This window comes from Camelus bactrianus, chromosome 1, assembly GCF_048773025.1.
Source record: "Camelus bactrianus isolate YW-2024 breed Bactrian camel chromosome 1, ASM4877302v1, whole genome shotgun sequence".
Classification (NCBI taxonomy): domain Eukaryota; kingdom Metazoa; phylum Chordata; class Mammalia; order Artiodactyla; family Camelidae; genus Camelus; species Camelus bactrianus.
The window spans coordinates 42,173,825-42,185,346 of record NC_133539.1 but is presented as its reverse complement, the minus strand read 5'-3'; positions in this window follow the sequence as shown (position 1 = coordinate 42,185,346).

The window sequence follows — 11,522 nt, the reverse complement described above, 5'->3', positions numbered from 1 at the left end:
CAGCTGGCTGGAGGTATAGTTTTAGAAGCAGCTTGCCTAGAAACAAATATGGCTCGTCAACCTGCTAGCACAGGGGCCACAGACAGCCTTGCTTCCTTTGGGATTTAGTTTTCTAAGCTAGAAGGTAAGAATAATAATATCAAACTAATGTGTTTAATGAGGATTAAACAAGTTAATGCTTGTAAAGCCCTTGGGACTATATCCAGTACATAAGATACGGATAAAAATTTATTTTTACCAGTATTATAGGTGCTCAAATTTCTCTTAAAAAAAAAAAAAGCCCCAGGAGGAGGGTATAGCTCAGTGGTAGAGCCCGTGTTTAGCATGCACGTGGTCCTGGGATCAATTTCCAGTACCTCCATTTAAAAATAAATAAAAATAAATAAACCTAATTACTTCCTCCCCAAAAACAAAAAATAGCAGAAATTTAAAAACGTTTTGGACGTATTTCCTTCTATAAAGCCTGCTACCAGACGGGACTGAATCCTTTAAACACAAACAACACACCACAGTTTTGCCTTTGATAGTTGGGCCTATTTAACATAAAATGTAAACATTGGTGTAAATTCTTTTAATAGAAATGTTAAAGAAGTTTACTGTTTAAATGATTTCCAGTGGTGCCCAGGAAATTCTTAGATTATTTCTGCTGCCAAATTGAACAAAATAAAAGCCTAACATGCAATTTAAATGCCCTAATACTTTAGAAAGGCTTCTTTTAATTTCCTATCTCCAATAACAAAGAGATATTGCTTCAGGAAAGAATAGAGAAGCCACATGGCTATTACCTGTTGCCATGTTTGTCACATCACAGTAGGATGTAATGGCTGAGATAAAGTCCTGCAGGCCTGACTAGTTCTACTGTTTGGAAGAAAGTGATAAGGAATGGGAGCCACGGCCACAAGGATGCCAAGGGTTGAGCAATGAAGGGATGTTCTATTAGAATCAGAGGTTCTTCTCTTCTTTCTGCTCTTCAGCCATACCACCCCTGCCTCTATTCCTGCCATGGTTTCCAAAACTACAAACTCAAAGAAAGCTTATGTGAAATGAAAGAAGGAACTAACATAGCACATGAATTAGGTAAGCTGGCTGTTCACTCTTGCTTGGGTCCACTAATAGATTCAGAGGTTTCTGTTTGTGGCCACAAAGCAACATAAATGGCAAACCCATAATTTTGTCAGGCTCATTAGGCTGCTTTGGGTAGAGATATATCCTGAGGAATATTGAAGAAGCCTGGAAAGAGATACTTTGGGGAAAATCTCAAAAACTACTATGTAGTTGACAGATTATTGTTGAGTCCCCTGCTCTGTTCCAGAATGAGACAACATCTCTCAACCTAGCTTTAACTCAGAACTCGTTCCAACTCAGATGATTGATTCCCTATCTTGAAATAAGTTCAAGTCTAAATTTAAAGGAACGTAGGCTACATGTCTATTTGTCAACCTGGGTTTTCACTACAGTTGACACATCATTTACTAAGGACAAATTCCACCCTCACCAGATCTTTTGCTTTCAGCATAATGCAGACCAAACCACATTCTAACAGAATAGAAGCAATACAAGTCAACGAGGCAGAAAGAAGGGAGTCCAGGGCTAGAAGTAAATGATTCAAAAACATAAGTGGACACACTTAAGCCCTTCTTAAACTTTCTCATGATTTATCTCATATAGAATTACAAGGAACCAGTGAAAAACCCTTTCAGCAAAATTTGAAAGTTTAAGTTACTAAGAAGGTCACTTGATCTTGCAGATTATGAAAAGAATGAAATGGGACTGTGGAACCACGTGAAGGCTAGCTGACCCAGGTTCACAGGCAAAACCATTAACCTCTAACTGACTCATACTGGGCCACCAAGACTTAACAAAGTATCAGAGCATCAGGAGTTTTTAAAAAGTCAGTTAAGTGATTTAACAAGCTATGTTGACTAAGATCCCGTCCTTGGTTACACTGAGCCCTTCTGCAATGTCCTCATTTTATTATTATTTTTTTCATCTTTTGGGGGGGGAGGTAATTAGGTTATTCATTTGGGGGATAATTAAGTTATCCATTTTTTTAATGGAGGTACTCGGGATTGAACCCAGGACCTCAGTCATGCTAGGCATGCCGTCTACCAATGAGCTATATGCTCCCCATGCAATGTCCTCTTAATACCACATTTTTCAGATATCTGCTCTGATTACCCCAGCTAAAACAGATTTATTCCTTCCTAATCAAATATCATAACACTGTATTAGAAACACTAATGCTGCCTTTTCTCACTCTATAGTTATTTGGGGTTTTTTTCCTGAGAAGCCATGTCTTTTTTTTTTTTTAATTTTTCATAATGCTGTATATATAGTACACACCCAAAATACTGACTGAATGGCTTCAATTTTCTTGTCATGTGCCATTATGTGGAAAGATCTCTAACCATTCTAATGCAAGGGAAGGAATGGCAGGAATTCAAATTTCTCTTAAATTTTATTTTTAATGTACTTGCCTTCCCACTTATATTGTGCTTGGGCTGTTTCTCAGATTACATAACTGTCAGAAGGAGAATCACCAGAAGAATGCTGAATGAGTAAGAAGAAGAAATCATTTGGGAATTAAAACTTTTCCTTAGCTATTTTAGGTCATGTTCCCTGGGGGAAAGACTGCAATAGAGATTTGCATCAGTACTTTATTGGCCTCAGGACCAACTGTAAGGGGGAAAAGAAAGAAGGATTAGACAGAGAGGTTGCACTGTGATACAGAAACAACAAAGTTCAGTTTTACCTCTCTTCCAATACTGAAGAAAAAGAACAAAGCTGGTGGCACAAATCTCCGAGATTTTAGATAATACTACATAGCTACAGTAATCAAAACAGCATGACATTGGCACACAAAAAAAAGACATATAGATCAATGGAACAGAATAGAGATCCCAGAAATAAACCCTCACACTGAAGGTCAGTTAATCTTCAACAAAGGAGGCAAGAATATGCAATGGAGAAAAGACAATCTCTTTGACAAGTTGTATTGGGAAAGCTGGACAGCCTCACGCAAATCAGTGAAATTAGAACACTCCCTCACACCATACACAGAAATAAACTCAAAATGGCTTAAAGACTTAAACATAAGACAAGACACTATAAACCTCCTAGAGGAGAACATAGGCAAAACACTCTTTGATATAAATTGTAGCAATATTTTTCCATGTCAGTCTCCCAAGGCAATGAAAATAAAAACAAAAATAAACAAATGGGACCTAATTAAACTTACAAGCTTTTGCACAGCAAAGAAAACCATACACAAAACCTATGGACTGGGAGAAAATATTTGCAAATGATGCAGCTGACAAGGGCTTAATTTCCAAAATATACAAACAGCTCATACAATTCAATAACAACAACAACAAAACCCAACCCAATCAAAAAAATAGGCAGAAGACCTAAACATTTATCCAAAGAAGACATACAAATGGCCAGTAGGCATATGAAAAAAATGCTCAATATCACTAATTATCAGACAAATGCAAAACTATAATGAGGTATCACCTCACACCAGTCAGAATGGCCATCATTCAAAAGTCCATGAATGATGAATGCTGGAGAGCGTGTGGAGAAAAGGGAACCCTCCTACACTGCCGATGGAAATGTAGTTTGGTGCAGCTATTATAGAAAACAGTATGGAGATTCCTTAAAAAACTAAAAGTAGACTTGTCATATGATCCAGCCATCCCCTACCCAGGCATATATCCACAGGAAACTTTAATTTAAAAAGATACATGCACCCCAATGTTCATAGCAGCACTATTTACTATAGCATGGACATGGAAGCAACCTAAATGTCCATCGATGGACAACTAGATAAAAGAATTGTGGTATCTATCTATTTATCTATCTATTTATCTATCTATCTATCTTTCTATCTCAGCCATAAAAATGAATGAAATAATGTCTTTTGCAGCAACATGGAGGGATCTGGAGATTGTTACACTAAGTGAAATAAGCCATAAAGAGAAAGAAAAATACCATATGATATCACATATATGTGGAATCTAAAAAAATCACGCAAATGAACTTATTTTCAAAACAAACAAACAAAAAAAACCAGACTCACAGACAGAAAACAAACTTATGGTTACCAGGGGGAAAGGGGATGAGGAGGGGTAAGTTGGGAGTTTGAGATTTGCAGATATAAACTACTATATATAAAACAGATAAATAACATGGTCCTACCATATAGCATAGGGAACTATATTCAATAACTTGTAATGGCCTATAATGAAAAAGAATAAGAAAAGGAATATATATATATATATATAGTATGTGTATATATATATAAAACTGTATCGCTATGCTGTATACCAGAAACTAACACAATATTGTAAATCAGCTAAACTTCAATTAAAAAATTAAAAATAAAATAAAATCCACAGAAAAGAAACATACTAAACAGCAACATGAAAGCATATGAAAGCATAAATCTCATTACTAAAAGTAAATATATGACAAATACAGAATAATGTAATACTGTAATGATGATGCCTAAGTTACCCTAATATACCAGTAAAAACAAAAAATATTAATGGATACACAACATAAAAAGAAACTCTTGACTACAAGAACACAAAGTGTGTGGGAGAAGGGAGTAAAAGTGTAGAGTTTTTGTATGTGATTGAATTTAAGTTATCAAGGTATAAGAGATGGTTATAACTACATGATATTTTATGTAAGCTTCATGCTAAGCACAAAGAAAAAGCCCTAATAGATAAACATAAGATAAAGAGAAAAGAATCAAAGTAACTGCTGCAAAAATCAAAGTAATTGCTGCAAAGGAAGACAGCAAGAAAAAAAGAGCAAAAACAACTGTGAAACAGACAAATAACAATTAATAAAATGGAAATAGTCAGTCTTCACCTATTAATAATTACTTTAAAAGTAAATAGATAAAACTCCCAAACAAAAGGCATAAAATCCCTGCATAGATTAAAAACAAGATCCAGTGATATATTGCCTACAAGAGACTCAGGTTAGATTTAAAGACACATATCTGAAAGTGAAGGGATGAAAAAAGATATTTCATAAAAGTAGTAATAAAAAGAAAGCAAGAGAGGCAATTATATCAAAGAAAATAGACTTTAAGTCAAAAACTATCTCTAGAGACAAACTCGGTCATTATATAATGATGAAAGGGTCAACTCAACAGGAAAATATGAAAACTATAAATACATAAGTACCCAACATCAGAGCACCTAAATGCATAAAGCAAACACTGACAAATCTAAAAGGAGAAATTGACAGCAATACAGTTAGAGTATGGGACTTAAATGCCCCACTTAAAATAATGGATAGAACATAAAGACAGAAGATTAATAAAGAAATAGCTAACTTGAACAACACTATAGACCAAATGAACCTAACAAACATACACAGAACTTTCCACTCAACAGCAGGAAAATACACATTCTTCTCAGGCAAACACAGAACATTCTTTAGGATAGATCATGTTAGGTCACAACAACAAGTCTTAACAAACAAGAAGATCAAAATCATTCCAAGTATATTTTCTGACCGTAATGAATTAAAACTAAAAATCAGTAACAGCTAGACAACAGAAAAAGTTACAAATATGTGAAAACTGAACAACATTCTTGAACAACAATTGGGTCAAAAAACAAATCAAAAGAGAACTGTAAAAGTATCTTGAGACAATGGAAATGAAAACATATCAAAAATTTGGGGATACAGCAAAAGCAGTAATAAGACAGAAGGAAATAAGGAAGATTAGAGTATTAAGAATTAAATCAAATAGGAAATAGAACAAGAAAAGAAAAAATCAATAAAACTAAAATTTGGTATTAAGATAAAGAAAGTCAATAAACCCTTAGGCAGACTAAGAAAAAAGATAAAGACTCAAATAAATAAAACCTTAAATGAAAGAGGAGCATTACAATGGAAGCCTCAGAAATAAAAAGGATTATAAAGGACTATTATGAACAATTACATACCAACAAAGAGGATAACCTACAAGAAATGGATAAATTCCTAGAAATACACAACCTACTAAACTGAATCAAGAAGAAATAGAATGCCTGAAGAGACCAATAACAAATAAGGAGATTGAATCAGCAATCAAAAATCTTCCAACAAAGATAAGCCCAAGACCAGATGATTTTATACGTGAGTTCTACCAAACATTCAAAGAAGAATTAATACCAATTCTTTCTAAATTCTTCAAAAAAATGTAAGAAGGGGAAATACATCCAAACTCACTTTATGAGACTAGCATCACTCTGATATCAAAACCAAAGCTACTATAAGAAAAGAAAATGACAGGCCAATATCCCTGATGAACATAGATGCAAAAATCACTAATAAAATACTAGCAAACTGAACTCAATAGCACATGAAATGGGTCATAAACCACAACTAAGTGGGATTCAATGCTGGGAAGCAAGGATGGTTCAACATATGCAAATCAATTGTCCATTGATGGATGAATAATGTGATATACCATATTAAAAAAATGAAAGAAAAAAGTACATGATCATTTCAATAGACTCAGGAAAAGCATTTAACAAAATTAAGCACACTTTCATGATTAAAAATCTCAAAAAATAATTATAAATGGAACTTACCTCAACCCAATAGAAGCCATATATGAAAAGCTGACAGCTAACATCATAACCAATTGGAAAATAACTACAAACTTTTCCCTCTAAGATCTGGTACAAGGCAAGGATGCCCATTCCCATCATTTCTCCTCAATATATTACTGGAATTCCTAGTCAGAGCAATTAGACAAGAAAATGAAATAAAAGGCATACAAATCAGAAAGGAAGAAGTAAAAGTATCTTTACTTGCAGATAATATAATCATACACGTGAAAAATTCCTAAAAGCTCAACAAAAAAGGATAGAACTAATACATTCAGTAAAGTTGTAGAATACAAAATCAATCACATTTCTATACACAATGAACAATCCAAAAAAACTGAGAAAAAATTCCATTCACAATAGCATCAAAAAGAATAAAATACTTACGAATAAACTTAATCAATGAAGACTGTACACTCAAAATTATAAGATATTGATGAAAGAATTTTAAAGGACACAGATAAACGGAAAGACAATTCATGTACATAGATCAGAAGAATTAATATCATTAAAGTGTCCATACTACCCACTACAGATTCAGTGCAATCCCCATCAAAATACCAATGGCATTCTTTATAGAATTATGAAAATAATCCGAAAATTCATATGGAACCACAGAAGATTTCAAACAGCCAAAGCCAACTTGAGCAAGACGAACAAAGTTAGAGGCATCACACTTTCTGATTTCCAAATATATTACAAAGCTACTATAGTCAAACAATTGGTACTGATAGAAAAACAGATATATAGACCAATGGAACAGAATAGACAATCCAGAAATAAATCCACTTATGTATGGTCAACAGACCTTCAACAAGAGTGTCAAGAGTACACAATGGGGAAAGAATAGTCTCTTCAATGAATGGTAGTGAGAAAACTGAATATCCACATACAGACCAATGAAATTGTACCTTTATATCACTCCATATACAAAAACCAACTTAAAATGGATTGAAGACTTAAGCATAAGACCTGGAACCATAAAACTGTCAGAAGAAAACACAAGGGGAAAACTTCTTGGTATTGTGTCTGGGCAATGATATTTTGGATATGACACAAAAATCATAGACAACTAAGGCAAAAAAGCCATGGGATTGCATCAAACTGAAAAGCTTTCCCACATCAGAGGAAACCATCAACAAAATGAAAAGGCAACTTATTTGATGGGAGAAAATATTTACAAACCGCATATCTGATAAGGGGTTAATATCCAAATATATAAGTAATTCATACAATTTAATAGCAAAAAAAAAAAAAGATTAAAAAATAGGCAGAGGACCTAAATAGACATTTCTCAAAAGAAGACATACAAATGGCCAAGAGATACATGAAAAAATGCTCTGTATCTCTAATCATCAGAGAAATGCAAATCAAAACCACAATGTTTTTGTTTATTTACATTGAAATCAGGTGAGTTTTCACACCTGTTAGAATGCCTATTAATCAAAAAGACAAGAGATAACAAATGTCGGTGAGGATGTCTACGAAGAGAACCCTTGAACACTATTGATGGTAGTGTAAATTGGTACAGCCATTTTGGAAAACAGTATAGACGTTCTTCAAAAAATTATAAACAGAACTGCCTTATGATCCAGCAATCCCACTTCTAAGTACATATCCAATGGAAATGAAATCAGTATCTCAAAATATCTGCTCTCCCATGTTCACTGCAGCATTATTCACAATTGCCAAGATATGGAAATAATCTAAATGTCTATTAATGAATGAATGAATAAAGCAGAAGTGGTATATGTATAAACAATGAAATATTATTCAATCTTCAAAAGGAAGGAAATCCAGACATTTACAACAGCATGTATGAACCTGGAGAACGTCATGCTAAGTGATATAAGCCAGACAGAAAGACAAACACTGTGTGGTCTCACATATGTGTGGAACCTCCATATGACGGAGTCACATTCATAAAACTAGAGAGTAGAATGGTGGTTGCCAGGACTTAGAGAAGGGGAAGTGGGGAGATGTTGGTCAAAGGGTACAAAGTTTCAGTTAAGCAAAATGAACAAGTTCTGAAGATCTAATGTACAGCAATGTGAACATAGTTACCAATACTGTATTATATACTTGAAATTTGCTAAGAAGGTAGATCTTAAGTATTCTCATCACAAAAAAGAAGGAAGGAAGGAAGGGAAGGAGGGAGGGAGGGAGGGAGGAAGGGAGAAGCGGAGGAAATGGTAGCTATATGAGGTGATAGATATGTTACTTTGCTTGATTGTGGCAATTATTTCACAATGCATATCTGTATCAAAACACTGTCATACACTTTGAACAAACACAAATTTTGTCAATTATACCTCCATAAAGATAGGGGCAAAAAACATCATGGTGCTATTACATAGAATTGTATGTGGAATATAGCTTAGCAGAATGCTTCATATATTCATTTATTCAAGGAATCAGTAAATACCAAATAGTAATAGTATATTTGAAGATACTGTAAATTTGAGGAAGTATATTTGATCATCAGTGAACTATATTCCATAGAAGAGATCCAGTAAAACCACATTTTGAAAGCTTGGGCTATGAAATATCCCAAAGCCCTGTGATCCCATGATACTGGGAAACAACGAGCCCCAATTGTCCTAGAGCAGGATACTCTTATATTATGGTTCCCTACTTTTTAGCTCATAGTTCCTCTAAAAGATCTTTTTAAAACTATATACTTCTTCACATGTTTCACTTCTTATTCTAGGGTTTTGAGTTTTATTTCTTATTATTAGGAAAGAGAAATGTATACATTTCATGAAATAAAATAAATGAGGTCTCACTAATTAGAATAAATATTTCATAATATGATTTGATGAAATATGTGTTAACTCTTATTGAATAAAGGGCAGCCAGTTTGTAAACACATCTCATAAACTGCTATAGCTTCTGTAAAAAGTAAAGTTAATTTCTTGGCTCTACAAGACTGGGGTGGAAAATTAGTATAATACATTTGACTAGTTATTCATACTTTTCAAAGAAAGTTCCATACTCTTATCTCTCCAGATGGGCTTTATCTCTGAACTTTCATTTGGTGGGAGAACCACTACTCTTGAATCTCTGTGGCCTTTATAGAGACATCAAGTGGAAGGTGGCTGAACTTAAGTTTCCTGAAGTTGACTCTCCCATGTCTCAAGATTTTCTCATGTATTTTTGACTTTCTGTGTTTAACTCAGCCCACCATTGAGAGTCCACTTCTTTCAGGGAACTTCTTTCAATTTATGGGAAAGTGGAAGGATGATAATTTCCCACATGGTCAATGAACAGAAAGCATTACTTGTGTATTTAAAGCCTGTTTCAACAAGACAGGGAGATAAAACCATGAGAGAAGGAGGTATTTTTTAAGTGCTACAACTGCTCCAGAAGATCATTTGTTCTTGGGTTGTAGAGGAAATTTTGACAGAATATGAAACTTAATTGATGGTTATCAAAAGATTATGCAGATAACTTTAAAACTGTTAGGCAGCATTCACACCCACCAATTCTCCTTAAACCAGTATCCCGGAAAGACCTGAAATTTACATTTGCGTTATCAATGAAGTAAAGGTCACAGAATTCTTGAGCTAGGAGCATTTTGAAAATATCTAGCTCACTACTCCATTTTCAGATGCCAAAAAAAGTGAAAATATGAGAAGAGTTTCTATCTTTTAAAATCTACTACCATTGAATTATCATGGCAAATAAATGAAAACAACTGATGCATAGTTCAGCAAGTCAATAGGAAATAAAAGAAGAATCTCTTCTGATGCACTCTTCCTGCTGAGGTAGATATTAAAGGTATTTTTTCCACAGCGAAGTTGCAAAGTGCTGCTACAGCAGAAAATCTGTTTTTAAAAATGCTAGACACAGTATTTACTGTAAAAGGTTAACTGTGATGTGTTAGGATTTTGTTGTCCAATTATAAGAAATTGTTAACATTTAGGGAGGCTGTGAGTAGTTTAATTGTTTAGAGCTTAAGTCAATGAAACCAATACATTTAACCCCCATATTGTTCACCTTCTTAGGCACTGCTTTACAGCTAATGCCTTCTCCCCTGAACTTGACCAGTCTTTTCAAAAATGTGTATTAGCATTACCACGTATAAATAAACAGCAAGGACCTACTGTATAGCGCAGGAAACTATACTCAATTTTTTGTAATAAGCTATAGTGGAAAAGAATCTGAATACATATAAATGTGTATATTTATATACACATATGGATATGCATAACTGACTCACTTTGCTATACACCTGAAACTAACATTGTAAATTAACTACACTTCAATAAAAAATAGGGCAGGTGCCAAGATGGCAGAGTAGAGAGACTCACAATTCACCCTCTCCCACAAATACACCAAGAATTACATCTACAAACACACTGAATGGCACAGAACACCTACTGAACTCTTGCAGAGTGTCTCTCACTTCGAAATACAGGAGGATTCTCACAAAATCCACCAGGAGGTCACAGGGACAGAAGCAGAGCTTCTGAGGCTCAGAGGGGAAAGTGGCATTCACTTGGCAAACAGAGCTAAAGTAAACTGGCATAGAAGGTCCGTGCGATCCCTGGCCCTAGACACCAGCGGGCAGGGAAAAGCTGGGACTGGCTGCTGGAGACTGGTGAGGAGCCCGAGGAGAGGGCTGGGGCCCACTGCACAGAGGCAGCCTCAGGGGACTGGAGGGTGGTGTGAGCTCTGGCTGGGGGTGTGTGTGGAACAGAATAGCCTGGAACCCCAATAAAAAAGCACCACTGCTGGTGTGTGTGGAGGGGGGGTGCAACGCAGCCTCACCACAGCCCCTGTTTCCACTTGGTGAGAAGAGGGCTGGGGCTCAGTCTCAGCAATAGATGCTGCGCAGAGGCAGGGCTGAAAGCTGAATCCATACCCAGGGGCCCTGCAACTCCTCAGGCGGGACTGAGGTCT